The sequence below is a fragment of the Jaculus jaculus genome, chromosome 1 (genome assembly GCF_020740685.1).
Source record: "Jaculus jaculus isolate mJacJac1 chromosome 1, mJacJac1.mat.Y.cur, whole genome shotgun sequence".
NCBI classification, from domain to species: Eukaryota; Metazoa; Chordata; class Mammalia; order Rodentia; family Dipodidae; genus Jaculus; species Jaculus jaculus.
In genome coordinates this window covers 119,833,133-119,849,862 of record NC_059102.1, presented here as the reverse complement: position 1 = coordinate 119,849,862, position 16,730 = coordinate 119,833,133, and positions in this window count along the sequence as shown.

Sequence of the window (16,730 nt, the reverse complement as noted above, 5' to 3'; positions counted from 1 at the left end):
GAGAGAAATGCTGGTTAAGCCCTTACTTGGCATTAGTGTTAACATCCTATAGCAGTTAGGATGAGACTTTACAGGTGGAGAAAACTTAAATGACTTTAACACTTAAGGTTTCAATCTTTTAAATCAGAGACAATGGTGTCATTAGAATCATGAGACTCAGTCTTGTCTTTCTGGCGTCTGATTCTCTACTCCTAGCTGTGGTCTTCCTCTTCAAGGGGCAAGACCACTGCCAGAACCCTGGCCATCAAATCCATGTTCCAGGCAGGAGGATGGAAGTTGGCACCTTTCTGCAGTTTTCTCCTTTTTAGAGCAGGCTGAAGAAGATAACTCGGCTTCTAAGGAACGGAGTGCAGTAACTAAGAGGCAGGGAGGCAAGGAGGAGGGAAAGAGGGAGGGAGAGAGAAAGGGGTGGGTGAAGGGAGAGAGAAAGTGGAGGAGTAGAAGAAGGGGGTGGGAGGGAATGAAGAGAAGGTGGGGGAGTTCAGGGCGGGAAGGAGAGGACAGAGGAAAAGAGAGAAACCTGGCTCCAGAATTTCCCCTTCTCTACGCTTCCAGGTGTCTCTTGAGCTACACCTGCTCTCTTGGCCTCCCGGACACTTTGACAGAAGTTGAGCTTGTCATTTTCCACAGCTCAGTTTTGCTGGGACTTCACTGTGATGCAATGGAAAACTCCTTCCCTGCTGCTTTCGAGACAGTTTGGGCTAAATACAGAGCCCTTCCTGCACAGCTTCCCGGGATGCAGATCTGAACACCTGTTTTTCCCAGGCAGTCTAGGATCCCTTCGTTTTCTGCCCTGGACTCTGGGGGGCTTGGAGATAGAGCAGCACCCACTGGACTCTCTGACAGGCTGGGCACATGCCAGGTGGGAAGAAGGTATAGACTCTGGGTGCCCTCCTGGTTCCTAGTGGCCAAAGCAGCGCTGAATTCAGGGTCGCCATCAGTAATGTTGCCCTGCTCAGAAACCTGGACACATGACATGGTGACTTTGTGCAAGTCACACAAAGGCCCCCTTCCTGGAGGGAGCAGAGCAGGCTGGATGCTCATGGCCTTCCTGGCCTGTCGGGCACAGGCTGTCCTGATGACGTGACCTTGCCCCTTCATGAGTGAAAGGAGGATAATCAATAAACTGCCCCAGTTCCTTTCACAGTACTGTGTTCAACTCAGAATAGCCTCTTTCAAATAAGGTTCTCTTGCTTTCTTTTTCAACCATGGATGACTTGAGGGTGAAAAATCAGCTCACAGAATAGCATGTAATGTATGATGCTATTTACTGACTAAGTGCACATTCACACAGACAGACAGACAGACACCCACACACCCACATACACATGGAATATTTTCCTGAAGTATTGGCAGAAAGTTATAATCATCTCTCTATGGTAGAAAATTGGATCATTTATTTTCTTTATATATTTTCTGTGCTTCTTTCTTTTCCTTTTTAGACATAATCACATTGCTGATATTATCATCATTTTTTTTTTTTTGAGAGAGAGAGAGAGAGAGAGAGAGAGAGAGAGAGAGAGAGAATTGGCATGCCAGGGTCTCCAGCCATTTCAGTCAAACTCTAGATGCATGTGCCACCTTGTGCCTGCTGCAGTCCGGTTTGCACTGCTGGCAGAAATCACCCAACCAAGAGCAGCTTGTGGGAAAAAGGAGGTTTGTTTTGGCTTATAGACTCGAGGGAGAGTCTCCACAATGACAGGGGAAAATGATGACATGAACAGAGGGTGGCCATCACCCCCTGGCCAACATAAGGTGGATCATAGCAACAAGAGAGTGTGCCAAACACTGGCAAGGGGGAGCTGGCTATAACACCCATAAGCCCAACCCCAACAATACACTGCCTTCAGGAGGCTTTAATTCATTCCCAAATCTCTATTAGCTGGGAACCTAGCATGCAGAACAACAAAGTTTATGGGGGACACCTGAATCAAACCACCACAGTACATACGTCACTTTGTGTGTCTGGCTCATGTGGGTTCTGGGGAATTGAACCTCGGTCCTTAGGCTTCACAGGCAAGTGTCTTAACCACTAAGCCACCTCTCCAGCCCATATTATCATCATTCTTATTCTGGTGTATGTGTGTGTAGTGTGTGTGGTGTGTACATTTGTGTGCAGATTTGTAGCCTTGCATGCACACATGTGGAGGCCATAGGAGGATGCTGGGATCTTCCTCTGCCACACTTCCTTGTTGTTCCCTTCACATGGAGTCTCTCACTGAGCATGCAGCTGCTGGGTTCATTTTGGTCAGACTGGCTCACCAGTGATCTCCAGTGATTCTCTCCTGTCACGACTTCATCCTCCAGGACTAGGGTAACAGGCATGCATGGTCCCCCCCAGCTTTTTATATGACTCCTGAGGATTAGAGTAAGTTCCACTCAGACCCTTATGCTTGTGTGGCAAGCAGTTTTACCTACTGAACCGTCTCTCCAGCCATATATATATTTTAAATGGGAAAGAAAAACCTCCAACAAATCCATTTTTCATTTTGATAAAGGAAACTATAATTTTCTCTTTTGATTGTCTATTCCTTTGCAGCTTACCAAGTAATTTCACAAGTATTATTTCCTTCTAAATCCCATAGCTATTCTGGGAGTGAAATATAATGACCCTCAATTAGCAGGTGTAGCAGCGGAGGTGTGGAGAGATAAAGCGAGGGGTGTTCGAGGAGACAGCCCTCCTCTGCACCTTCTCCCTCCCACCCCAGTGTTGCAGCTCCATGAGGCATGAGGCCTCTGCAGCTTGGCCTGGTTAATTCTCCTCTCAGCCTGCACACTTGTAAAATGGGCGAGAGCTAGCGTTTACCTGCGGCCTACAGATAGTAGTGTGTGTTAAGGCTGGACACCATCCCTAGGTCATGGTCATCAGTCACTACCAGGGTTTGTTTTTCTTTTTCTCAGATTTATTTTTATTTATTTATTATTAGACATAGAGAGAGAAGGAGAGAGAGTGAGAATGGGTGCTCTAGGGCCTCTAGCCACTGCAAACCAATTTCAGATGCATGTGTCACCATGTGCATCTGGCTTACATGGGACCTAGAGAATTGAACCTGGGTCCTTAGGCTTTGTGGGCATGCGCCTTAACCACTAAGCCATCTCTCCAGCCCAGGGTTTGTTTTTCTTAGGTGACTTTGAGTTAGACACCTTCCTGTTCTGAGTCTACTTCGTCAAGTTAAAAGTGAGTGGGTTGAACTTGCTGGTGATTGGTATTTCCGCATTTTATTTCCTTGGTTTTATAATTATTTTGTGGTATGAAGCAAAGCTGAGCTTAGGAAGGTAGACTGCAGGCTGAGTAGGTGGCTCAACAGGTGAGAGCATTTGCTATGTAAATATGAGAGCCTGAGCCGGCATGAGCTTAATCTCTAGCGCCCCCCCCCCCAAAAAAAAGTAACCACCTTGGTATGTCCATGTGCATCTATAACTCCAATCCTGTTGGGAGAAGCAGAAACCCAAGAATAACTGGGGCTTGCTACCCAGCCAGTCTGGCCAGAAATAGCAACTCTGGGTTCAGTGAGAGACCCCATCTTAAGGGCAGAAAGCAGAAGAGCCATAGGGCAGGACTCCAGGTGTCCTCCTCTGGCTTCTTCACGGGCCAGGGGGTGATGTCCACCCTCTGCTCATGTCCTCGTTTCCCCCTGCCATTGTGGAGATTCCCCCTTGAAGATGTGTGCCAAAATAAACCTTCTTTTCCCCACAAGCTGCTCTTGGTTGGGTGATTTCTGCCAGCAGTGCGAACCTGACTGCAGCAGGCACAAGGTAGCACATGCGTAGGGCGCATGCATCTACATGTATGGGAGCATGCAGTGTGCGTGCACATACCACATGCCCAGCTCCTTGACAGGGAGTCCAGTTAGGGTGTCTGGACCCCTGAAAGTTAAAAAGACAGGAAAATATGCACTTGCCAGAAACCAAAGATGATATGACTTATCTCTTGCGTAGTTTGCTAGACCTGTTTTCCCACAAATAACCAGGACCCCTCTCGGGAGGGAGGTCTTTCATAGGATTGCCACTGTGGCTGGTCAAGTTCAGCCCCTGGAACTTGGTGTCAGGGCCAGCTTCTTCCTGAGACAGCTTCTAGCCCTAACCAACCAGCTGTCCCTCTGGTTCACCTGAGTTGGAAGAGAGCCCCCCACCACAGAAAGGTCATAAATACCCTTGCCAGGGGAGGGCAGGATCTCTGACCAATTGGGAACTTCCAGCTGTGGATGAGTTTTCCCTCAGCTGGGCCTGAGCTTGTTTGAGCCGAGGGGAGGCCCCCTCCACCCTTTCTCTCCACATAGGTTCTTTATTCCTTCCAACTCTCCACATGGCAGGAACTCCCTGAGCTTTCTTCTCTTTCTTTATTTCCTTGGTTTTCCCAGTGTCTCCTCATGGGATCTCTAGCCACGTGGGTGCCTTTCGTTGGCTCTATACTTCCCTCCATAAATATAATTTAATACTTGTCCTTTGCTGTCTCTTTTTATTCAATTCTTTGATTAAAATTAGAAATGAACCTAGGAGTTGGGGTTCAAGGACTTTTCTGAACCCCAAGAACATCACAGACATACACACACCCACACCAAAAAAAAAAAAAAGGTGGTTTGCAAGAAACCATTGTCATTCACTCATTTTTCTGTTGAACACATTTAAAAAATTGATCTGATGATCTGACAGTAGAAGAGGGAGTATTTGGGAAGGGGACAGATGGGTGGAAGAGAGAGATGAAGTTAAGAGAGGGTAGACAGGAGGAGGGACACGCTCAAAGCATAACATGGGACGTGTCACGGGGAGACACAGAAGCACGTGTGATCAATGCGCATCAGTGACTATAAGTGTCATAAAGAAAACACATATCTGAATCTCTAGTCACTAAAGAGTGTGGGGCAGAAGAAAGAGCGTTCCCTGGAGAAGCTCACACACCCATGTAGCTAGGTGGCTTGGAGAAGCTGGTACCAGTTGCATGGCTAGCACCTCTTTCCAGAAACATGTCCTCACAACAGGCCAGGCAATAGTCCCCTCCTGAGCAGAGAAGCTGATGCGGGTCTGGTGTGGATGTTTCTCTTGATTCCGGTTTTACATATCCACCTTTGCTCATTTGTGCTACACTCAAGAACGCGAGGCAAGTCTAGAGGCTTAGATGTCCACTGGGAAACCTGGTGGGAAGTCTGTGCCCCTGGCTGACCTGCTGCTAGGGGCAGGTGTGGGGGGCTGGTGGCTGCAGCTGGCCCAGCAGCACTGGGAAGTCCCCCTTAGTGGTTGGCTGGGGACGAGCAGGTGCATGAAGCTTGGTAAGGTCATGGGGGAACGGAATGGTGACATGACCTGCATTAACTAACTACAGGTGGCACTGCCTTTACCATGCTGTCACTGGGATCCTCTGGTGTGAGGTGACCAGTGTCCAGTACTGGCTGCCCGTGAGGGAAGGATTTTGAAGGTAGGGATGAGATTAGAAGACAAAGGGACATGAAAGAAAAACCACAGGAGGACAGTTGCTGACTAGCGAAGTCCGGCGTGGGGACTGAGGGAATGACAGTGTCTGGGCTCCCCTCCTCCCTCTCTCATGCCCTCCGTCCCCCTTCCATCCTTCAGGGAGCTTTGCCAGAGCAGTGGCAGTAGTCTGTGCCTATTAGTCCCCTTTCATGACTCCCTCCTGGCAAAGCTTGGCTCTTCTTAAGGCTACCCCTTTCCTGCCATGCTTGATTCACTTGGAAATGGTCTGGTTATGTTTTGCCTAGAAAGAATAAAATAATTAAAAAAATCTATATCTGGACTAGGTAAGTGAAGGGGAAGTGGAGGTGGTGATGGTAGTGAGGGATCCAGAGGTGGAGCTTGTTAGAGTCCCTTTAAGATGTTTCCTCCCCAAACCTGTCATCATCTGTGAGTTTGTACTTAAGGGAGCAGGGACTTGAAAATAATAGGCTCCATCCAATTCTGTCCTGTTGCACTGATGTGGAGTTACTTGTCCTGAGTCTCTGGGCAGGTATGTTGCAAAGCTAGAACTAAACATTGGTTCAATGGGTGGGGGTGGGGGGAGACCTGGCTCACACATGTTCCCATGGCTCCCCAATGCTCCAGTTCTAACTTAGACTTAAACCCGTTTGCAGAGGTACCCACCTCCCAAAGACTGTGCTGACTCCGTGTGCCCTCACTGTTAATAGACATTATCTCCAAGCCCCAAGGAACGACTCAAGGGAGGCACCAAATAGCCTTTCGCAGGTGGCTCTTTCCCAGTCACCTATCTGGGGAATATTGCTCTACAGTATCTTTGAAACCCACCAAGTCACAATAGGGACTAGGTTTGGGGGTACATTGAGGAGCCCTCCCTTTAAGTATCCTCCTACTCCTGATGATATTTTCTTCCTGAGCAGATTTCTTGACACACGATCAGATGAGAATCCCATCTCAGGGGGAGGGGAGTGTTTGGCTTTCATTCACTCTGCGAAATTTCAGTGTGACAGAGCAGAAGGGAGGAGTCTTTCTTCTAGACTCAAACATTGTTCTTCCATGACTCTGGCGCGTCCAAATCCAGTGGAATTTTGTGAGAATGGAGCCACTCAACGTTGCTGGTTGGGAGGGCTCAGATTCGAGTAGTCACGGTGAACACATGTTATTATTTTTTTTAATCTATGACCGCCTCGTATTCAGTTTAATAGATGGAATAGGGGAGCTTGGGCTGAGTGGCATGCTCCTCCCAAAACTCAGAAGGTGGACTTCCTGAGGGACGATGATGAGAGTGACGATGCATCTTAACTTTACCTTGGCCAGGTACCAGGTCTCATGCTAAGTGGTCTACATGCATCTTGTTCTTTTTTTAATTTTTAAGTCCTCATGATACCAGATGTAGGTTCATTTTCCAGGTGAAGAAAATTGGGATCTCAGAGAAGGTAGGTTGTTGATTCAGTTCTTATAGCCAGACATGTGGTAGTTGCCAAACAGTAGGCATTTGGTTTTAGCTCTGTATATGATACCATCTCCACATTAAAGTTAAGGAAACACACACTGTGAAAGAAACTGACAACCAAAGGCTAAGCTGTCAGAGCCCAAGGTGGAACAGTTTCCTGAAAACACCATTGTACTGTCGCTCTCTGAGAATGACCCCTGGAGGTGGAGGAGGGATCCATATGTGTCACAGGTGACCCCCACCTTTGACCAGAGCTGGCTGGTGACATAGACAGACAGCTATCCAGAGGGCCGTCAATGTCATGTTTGTCCAGCAACTTATTCGACTCTCCAGGCATATTTGGAATGAAGATGAGGGAACTGGAGTAAGTTGGTTTTGGGGCATCTAATGAAAGAGCATGGAAGAGAAACTGAAGCTGGCTTCCCTGCATGCAGATCTTCCTCTCGTCCACACTGCTTTTATTTTGAATTCCGCATAGGCACAAGAAGGGAACAGGCTTTGACACAAAGAGCTTGAATTTCTGCTGCACCTCGGAGAAAGGAAACTGGAGGCTTTCCAACCAGTGTGTGGCAGTCGTGGGCCTGAACCAGGGTCCTCTGCCTCAGCAGTGGTGGGGGTGGAGCGGGGCTGGCACTGGGGCTGATAGAGAAGGAGAGGGAAAGTCGTGGTTCATGCTCGGTCAGGCATTTGGGAAGGAACAATCTCCTTCAAAGAGATAAAAGATGGATTCGGTGTTGCTCTGATGACAGGAAAGAAAATGATTCCATCTACTCTAAATGTGAATGTTTCATAATCGCCATTGAATTTCTGCCTGATTTTCCCAGGAGGGCTAAGGACATGCATATCTTGGGTTTAAAACAAATGCATCATGTTTAAGAGTTCATGATATTACCCCTCCCTAATTTTAGTATATGCTCTGCTAAAGCGAGCACGTTTTTCCTCCCTAAAAACTGTGATGGGGAGGGGTGGGGAAGGAGGCCTGGGTACAGAGATGACTTCAAGCTGAGCTGAATGAGTCCCTCCTTGCATTTTTGGCTTCAGCTGCACATCCACCCTGAGAAGTGTACTTTGTCCACTCACAAGTTATTTATCTCCATCATGGGCGAGGTTGGCAACTCAGTTTCTCCCGCACTGTAGGATTAAGTTACTCTTCTGTGTAACACAATCGTCATTAAACACCCACTTCGGAAAGCAGCAGGAATCAGTGTTTTGCTTCTTGTTACCATGGTGACGAGAGGCTCATGGGAGTGTTGACCAGCAATGACTTAAGGAATGATTCTGGAGACTCTTGAGTGACGCTCAGTGTTTCTTCTTTCCCCTGTTCTAGTACTCCTTGCGTGTCACGGGTTACGTTGGCAGTCGCTCGCGTCATGGTCTGAACATGCCCAGACACAGTCAGGGGCGGGCGCGAGTGTGAGGACAGCTTCGTGCACGAGGTCGGGCGCGTGGTTGCCGGGCTAGGATGTCCTGTGGGGCCAAACAAACCTTGCCTCTGCCCTGCCCCACCACCTTCTCTTGGGCCAAATCCACGGACCTTTCCTCTTTTGACTGGCATCTGCTCAGGGTCTCCATCCATCCTAACTCGGAGTGCAGCCACAAAACCTTATTTGACTTTTTCCTCCTGGTGTCATAATTTTGTTCAAATCAAATGTTTGCTGAGCCCTAGTCCCACCTGGGGCCTGATGGCCTTCTGGGGACACCTTTTACATCCACTTGAGCCACATAATGTCAGCTGCTCTGGGCTGTCCTCCTTCCCTCCTCCCTCCGTCCCCCCTCTCTTCCCCCCTCCCTCTTCCTCTCTCTCTTTCTTCTGTTTTGATTTTTTTGAGGTAGGGTCTCATTCTAGCCCAGTCTCACGTGGAATTCACTATGTAGTCTCAGGCTGGACTCAGACACTCTGTGATCCTCCTACCTCTGCCTCCCAAGTGCTGGGATTAAAGGTGTGCACCACCACGCCGGCTATAGGCTGGCTTTCAAGTGCCCCACTTCCCCATCACATGACCTTCATGGTGCACCACATGTGTGCTTGTTCACCTGGGTTCCGGCCTCCCGCTGACCCACTGCCTTTGATTATGCTTTGCTTGCCTGCCTGAACATCTGCTGTTATCGGGGTCCTCCTCTCTCCACACTCGAGTCTTCCTTACTGCATGTAGGCTTGTGCGGTGAGAACCTCACGGAAGGTGACTCTTCCTTCCGTATCAGGCTCCCACGAGCACATCTTTGCTTTTGGAGATGCATGGAACTTTCTTTGCTCAGAAAGCATTACTGTGTCTCCTTTTTCACATAAAGTTTGGTTCCTTCAAATCTGTCTTCAGCCTGTCTTTCCAGTCTATAGACTGGGTAACTGATGAGAGCTTATTCCCTTACTGGCATCTCTAAAGGTATTCCCTCAGTCATAACAAAACAGTTTATGGTGTTTCCATTAGCTTGCTGGTCATTCCTCTCTTAAGTCTGGTCTAATTTTCAAGTGTTCAAAGCTCAGTCCAAACCAAAATCTTTATTTGCATTGGTTTAAAATATTATTTATTTATATTTGATCAGAGAGAAGGAAGGAGGGAGGGAGGGAGAGGAGAGAGAGAGAGAGAGTCAGAGAGAGGGTCTCTTGCCACTACAAACAAACTCCACATGGCACGTGCTACTTTGTGCATCTGGCTTTATGTGGATACTGGAGAGTTGAACCCAGACTAGCAGGCTTTGCAAAAAAGTACCTTTAAGTGATGAGCCATTGACTCAGCCTGATAGTCTGTTTATTGAAATCCCTTTTGTGAAAAGCTTTAAAACTATACTGTTTGATAATGGAATAATGAAATACTAATATACATGCTTAACTTTGAAAGCAAACAGGAACCTCAAAACAAATTCATATGGCATAAATCAATATTCAAAAGTGTTCTACAGCCGGGAGTGGAGGTGCACACCTTTAATCCCAGCACTTCAGAGGCAGAGGTAGGAGGATTACCATGATTTTGAGGGCAACCTGGGACTACATAGTGAATTCCAGGGCACCCTGGGCTAGAGCGAGACCCTACCTCGAAAAAAAATAAAAGTGCTCTAAATCACATAGCTCCCTGTGTGCTATGTCTAATATAGTATGTCAAGTGTTTGATTAAAGATCAGGACTGTGGAAATGTCTCCACGGAAAAGAGTGCTTGTTGAGAAAGCACGAGGGCCTGAGAGAGCCTGTTTCTGAGCCCCAGTACTCATGCAATGAGCTGCCCATGTCCCTGCATGACTGTAACTCCAATCCTAAGAGGAGTGGAGACCAGAGAACCATTAGGGCTGGCTGGTCAGTCAGCTTGACTGGAAATCAACAACTCTAGTTTCAATGACAGACTCCATCTCAAGGAAATAAGATGAAAGGTAAACTAGGAGGACACCCAACGTTCTCCTCTGCCTCTTCAAATACAAAATGGGCATTCCCATCTGAACACACATGTTCATACATGATACACACCACACACTGTATACAGAACACATAGTGCACGTGTGTGTGTGTGAGCGTGTACACACACACACACACACACACACACAGAGATAAATTCCATCATCATTTTGTAGGATGAACATTACCAAACCCAAAATCTCAATGTAGGGCTGGAGAGATGACTTAGCGATTAAGGCATTTGCCTGCAAAGCCAAAGAACCCTGCTCGATTCCCCAGGACATATGTAAGCCAGATGCACAAGGTGGCACATGCATCTGAAATTCATTTGCAGTGGCTGGATGTCTTGGTGCGCCCATTCTGTCTTTCTCTCTACCTCTTTCTTATAAATAAGTAACAAAATAGTTTTTAAAAATCTCAGTCTTCATGCACTTTAAAATGTTACTCTTTCTCTGCCTAACCTAACCTTCAGTCTTGGCCTGGGCCTGCGGACTTTCTTCACAGCATTCTGGCTACTTGGGTCTCCTGACAGACTCCAGAACTCAGCAGCTAAGCTTCTTTAAGAGTCTGCCCCAGCTCTTCACATAGTGGTTCTCAGCAGCCTTCCTTCTCAGCTTCACTGTCTGTCCTCAGAAGAATGGAATACAGTCCCCCCTTTTTTTTTTTAATTAATTAATTAATTTATTTATTTATTTGAGAGCGACAGACACAGAGAGAAAGACAGATAGAGGGAGAGAGAGAGAATGGGCGCGCCAGGGCTTCTAGCCTCTGCAAACGAACTCCAGATGCATGCGCCCCCTTGTGCATCTGGCTAATGTGGGACCTGGGGAACTGAGCCTCGAACCGGGGTCCTTAGGCTTCACAGGCAAGCGCTTAACCGCTAAGCCATCTCTCCAGCCCTACAGTCCCCTTTTTGAAGGGTGCCCCTGACCCAGTTTCTAGCTCAGCTCTTACCACCATTTAAATTACACACACACACACCCACACACATGTAAATTGTTGCTAGCTAATATACTGCAGGCTTCTTTTAAAACATATAATCCTCCTGCCTCAGCTTCTCAGTGCTAAGATTACAGGTGAGTGCCCCAGCCTTGTTTGTTTTGCTTACTTGTTTTATGGTTCAATTCCATGCCTGTAGCACCTTAGGTATGCAAACATATTGGCTTAGTTGTTGATGAATTTCTACTTAAAAATAAAGTCTAATATTTACCTAGTGGCCAAATGGTGGTTTGAAACCTGTCAAATGGGCACATGACTTTCTTTGGTCTGGAAAAGTAATGGTTTTGTGTGGTTCAACCTCATATTTGGAACATTCCTTTTTTTAAAATTTTTTATTTTTTTTTAAAATTATTTATTTATTTATTTGAGAGCGACAGACACAGAGAGAAAGACAGATAGAGGGAGAGAGAGAGAATGGGCGCACCAGGGCTTCCAGCCTCTGCAAACGAACTCCAGACGCGTGCGCCCCCTTGTGCATCTGGCTAACGTGGGACCTGGGGAACCGAGCCTCAAACCGGGGTCCTTAGGCTTCACAGGCAAGCGCTTAACCGCTAAGCCATCTCTCCAGCCCGGAACATTCCTTTTAAGTCACCAGCAGCACCAAGGTGGCTGCTCTCATTGCTATGCTATTTGTTCCTGGAAATGTAGTTCTATGCACGGCAATAAGGTGCGAAAAAAGTATAATATTGGAATGCTGGTTGCAGAGGATAAAATTGTCTACATGTGGTGGTTTGAGTAGACTATAAGATGGCCTCCATAGACTCATGTGTTTAAGTCTTATTCACCAGACAGTGGTGCTGTTTGGGAAGGCTGGGGAACCTTTTGGAAAGTGGAGCCTTGCTAGAGGCAGCGTGTCACTGTGAGGAAGGCCTTGAGGTCTTATAGTCCAGCCCTGTTTGCTGTTCTCTCTCTCTTTACTTCCTCCCTGCTGATGTGACAATGTGACATTGGCTTCCTGCTCTTGTCATGCTTTCCCTGCCATGAAGGACTCTACCCTGTGGGCCTGTAAGCTGAAAGAAACCCTTTCCTTTTCTAAACTGGGCCTGTTTTTTTTTTTTTTGTTCCAGCAATGGGAAAACAACTGACATACCACCTGTAAAGCCAACAGAAATCAATTTAACTTTCCTTACATCTCAATAAAAGATTAAGAGTCCTAATAAATAAGTTGGGAAAGACGGCCATATAAAATACAGTCAACTTGGGACTAATAGAAAATAATGACCTTAGAGCAAATGTGGTAATTGGGATGACCAAGATCCTTCACTGTGGGGAATATAAATATTATGCAAATCTCAGTTCTCTCCATGATAAATGTCAACCATTATTTTCATCCCAATTCAAGTTCTAATAGAACTTTGAAGGTATCTTGACAAAAACTGATACAGAGATTATGTAAGGGGAAAAAGATCAGATCATCTAATACCTCAAAAAGAAGAGGCATGTATAAAGATATCATGAGAGTAGAGTACATGCCTATGCTACAATAGTTAAAACAGCCTGACAGTGACCCATTAACACACTGGCAGATGAAAAAAGTGGGACGGGAACTTGAGAAGCCAAATCAAGGTTGCCTGATTCCTTAGTTTATAACATGGGTGGCATTCAAATCCAGAGGGAATAGGATGTGTCACAAACTATTTTGGGATAATTAACTATCACTTAGAAAAAAACCCAATTTTTTTTTGTGCATGTATGTAGTATATGTGGTGTGTGTATGCATGCATGCATGTATGTATGGTGGCATATGCACATGTGTGTGCAGATGTACATGCTCATGCACAAGCTACATGGACAGAGGGGGCCAGAGGCTAGAGGAAGACATTGGGTGTTCTCTTCTGCTTTATTTTCTGGAGTCAGGGTTACTCACTAAATCTTGAGCTCATGCCTTTTTTTTCCAGTTAGGCCAGATGATGGATGCTCCCCAAAAATCCTCTTGTCTCTGCCCTGCTCTGTGCTGTGGTTATAGATGTGTGTGGGCACACCTGGCAGGTGCTGGGGATCCAACTCAGGATTGTACAGCAAGTGTTCTTACCCACTGAGTAATCTCCCCAGTCCCCCAATATACGATTCTGTCTCCAAGTTTCACCCAGATAAATTTCTGATGGATCAGTTTACATCATTTTCTTGTTTTCTTTTCTTTTTTCCTTTATCACCTCCTTCCCTCCCTCTCTTCTTTCCTCCATCCTCCCCCCTCTCCCATCATTCCTTGCTTCCTGTTTCAGGGTCTTACCTAACCTGCCCATGTTTGCCTATGTAGACCAGCTTCCGGAGGGCTGAGATTGCAGGTGTGCCCCACCATACCTTTCTCTTCCATTTTACCTTGTTCACACTGTGAATTAATTTGATCTGTCACTTCCAGATTAATTTTCTAAGTATTTCTATTTAAATTTCATTCCCTTCTTCACTGATGTTGACTCAAAATCACGCTAGGTGAGTTCTGAATGTTTACCCAACTCTAAAGTCAATGATTGACATTTAAGACTCTCTACTTTCTACTTCTAACCCACCCTTTCAACTTTATTGACATTTTTCCTCTAAATCAGGGTTCAGCACACTATGTTCTGAACCAGATTTTCCACATATGGTTTTGGGGACTAGGGCTATGACCATTTATTTTGAATTGTCAGTGGAGACTTTTGTACAGCAGAGCTAAATAGTTGTGGCTGACACTCTGTAACCCATAAAGCCTAAAATATTTATTCTTTAGCCTTTTACAGAATAAGTTCTAGATGAGCATGTTGCAATGAAATGGGTAATCTCCATTTCTGCCTTGACTAATTTTTGGAACGAAGCAGTATATATTTTCAAAATGTGATACAGCATGTCAATATTCTCATCACCATGTGTGTATGTGCATGTGCATATTTGTATATGTACGTGTGCATATTTGTCTATGTATGGGTGAATGTGTGTGCTTACACATGTGTAGAGAGGAGGGGACAACCTTATGTGTTATTCTTTAGAAATGCTGTTCCCCCTCCCCCCTGCTTTTTTCTTTTTCTTTTTTGAAACAGAGTCTCTCATTGGCTCAGATCTTGCCAATGAGACAAACCTGGCTGGCCAGTGGAGTTCCAGGGATTCTCTATCTTCTCTTCCTCAGCACTGGGATTATAAATACGCACTACCTGGGGACCAGACTTGGGTCCTCATGCTTGTGAGACAAGCATGTTGCTGACTGAGCTGACATCCCAGCTGCTCTCCATGTTTTCTGCAAAAGGTTTCCTTTCAAGTGAGTGGTTGAAAGAAATCCCATGTGCTTTTGAGGTATTACTCAGAAATGAAAAGCAACCCCACTATGTGTCTATTATCTCATTGTTGTGACCAAATACTGGACAGAAGCAACTTAAGAGAGGAAGGATTTTTTTTGGCTCACGGTTGACGGTAGGGTCTCTCATGGCGGGGACGGTGTGGCAGCTGGGCTTCCCCTATGTTAGTAAGAGCTTGTCGCATGGCCCACTTCCATCCTGTCCCCTGATCCAGAAGCTGAGAGCGCAGAAAACCCCAAAGCTCCACCCCTATGGCTTTCTCTCTGCCAGCAAGACCCCACCCCCAAAGGAGTCCACAACCTCCCAAACAATGCCACCAGCTGGGCACCAAGTGTTTAAACACAGGTACCTGTGGGAAATACTGCACATTCAAACAAAGATAATATTGAATTATGCAACTCGGGGCAATCTCAAGCAGTCATGCTGAATGATAACCCCAAAGGTTACATGCTGCATTATTTCTATTTCTATGCCAGTGGTGAAATAATGGAGGTGTAGAACAGATTCATGGCTGCCAGGACATAGGAAAGAGAGATGGGGAGAAAGAGGGTGTGTCATAAAAGGGTAACATACAGATCATATACAACCTTTATGGGATAAAGCTTCATAAAACTCTTATATACACAAATTAGGATAACTAAAGCTACAAAAATCTGGAAAAATATCAAGAGATTATATCAAATTTATATCAAACCTGGTTGTGAGAATTTGCAAGGTGTAACCACTGGGGAAATTGAGCAAAAGGTATGTGGACTGTATCTGTATGATTTCTTTTTTATAAATTAAAAATTTTTTTTTCAAGGTAGGGTCTCACTCTAACCCAGGCTGACCTGGAATTCACTAGGTAGTTTCAGGCTGGCCTCGAACTCACAGTAATCCTCCTACCTATGCCTCTCAATTACTGGGATTAAGGGCATGTACCACCATGCCTGGCTAAATTTTTTAAAAAAAATATTAATTTATTTGAGAGAGCAAGAGAGGGAAAGAGGGAGAGAGAGAGAGAGAGACAGGGAGAAAGAGAGAGAAGGGGTGCACTAGGGCCTCCAGAAGCATGCATCACCTTGTGCTTCTGGCTTACATGGGTCCTGGTGAATCACATCAAGGTACTCTGGCTTTGCAGACAAATGCCTTAACTGCTAAGCCATCTCTCCATCCTCTGTATGATTTTTTACAAAGGTATGTGAATCTACAATGATCTCAGAACAAAAAGAACTTTATTTAGAAATGCAGTAACTAAGGTAACAAGAAACCATAAAAACTCAAATTTTCCATCATGTCAATAGTGCTATATTGTAAATCACATGAATGAAGGCTTATTTTCTTTAGTGTGTGTGTAGCAGACAGCTTCAGGTTCACTGAGATGAACTTCAAGACCAGGCACAGTTATTGAGGAAGGAATCTTTCCTGAAGCCTACAGATTCAGGGGAAGTTCCATAACGGCAGAAGAAGCTGGCCTGCCTTCACAGGACCAAGCAGAGAGAGAAAAGTACAAGCCAAAAGCCAAAAGCCACACAGCACAGCACACTTCAGGAACTCCAGCTAGGTACACTTTGCATATCTTTAGATTGAAATCTGAAACCCACCACCACACCTTAAGATCCACCCAGTGACACTGCCTCCAGCCAGGTGGCAAACTACAAACAAATAAAAAACTGAATATATATCTATTCTATTCAAACCACCACAGTGTGTGAAACATACACATGTTTAAGGCAGAGTCTCTTGTTTATTGTTTTCCACTCATACAACAGGTTACCCAGCTTGTAAGCATTGAGAGAGTCTCTTCTATTAACCTCCCATCTTACTATAGATAGGCTGGGATTGTAGATGCAAGCCTATGTATGTATGTATGAATGTATGTATGAATGTATGTATGTATGTATGTATGTATGTATGTATGTATGTATGTATATATGTATGTATATACACACACACACACACACATATATATACATACATATATATATATATACATACATATATATATATATATATATACATACATATATATATATATATATATTTTTTTTTTTTTCCCCCTACTATGCCCATCTTTAAGGAACCCAATTCAGGTTCTCATGCTTGGCAGCTCCAAAGTCCATCTTTTACGTTTTGAATATTCAGACTCTTTATGCTTTGACAAAAGTTGGTTCAATGATTGAAAAGTAATTTGTCATATATTAAGTTTTCTGGGATATAGAAA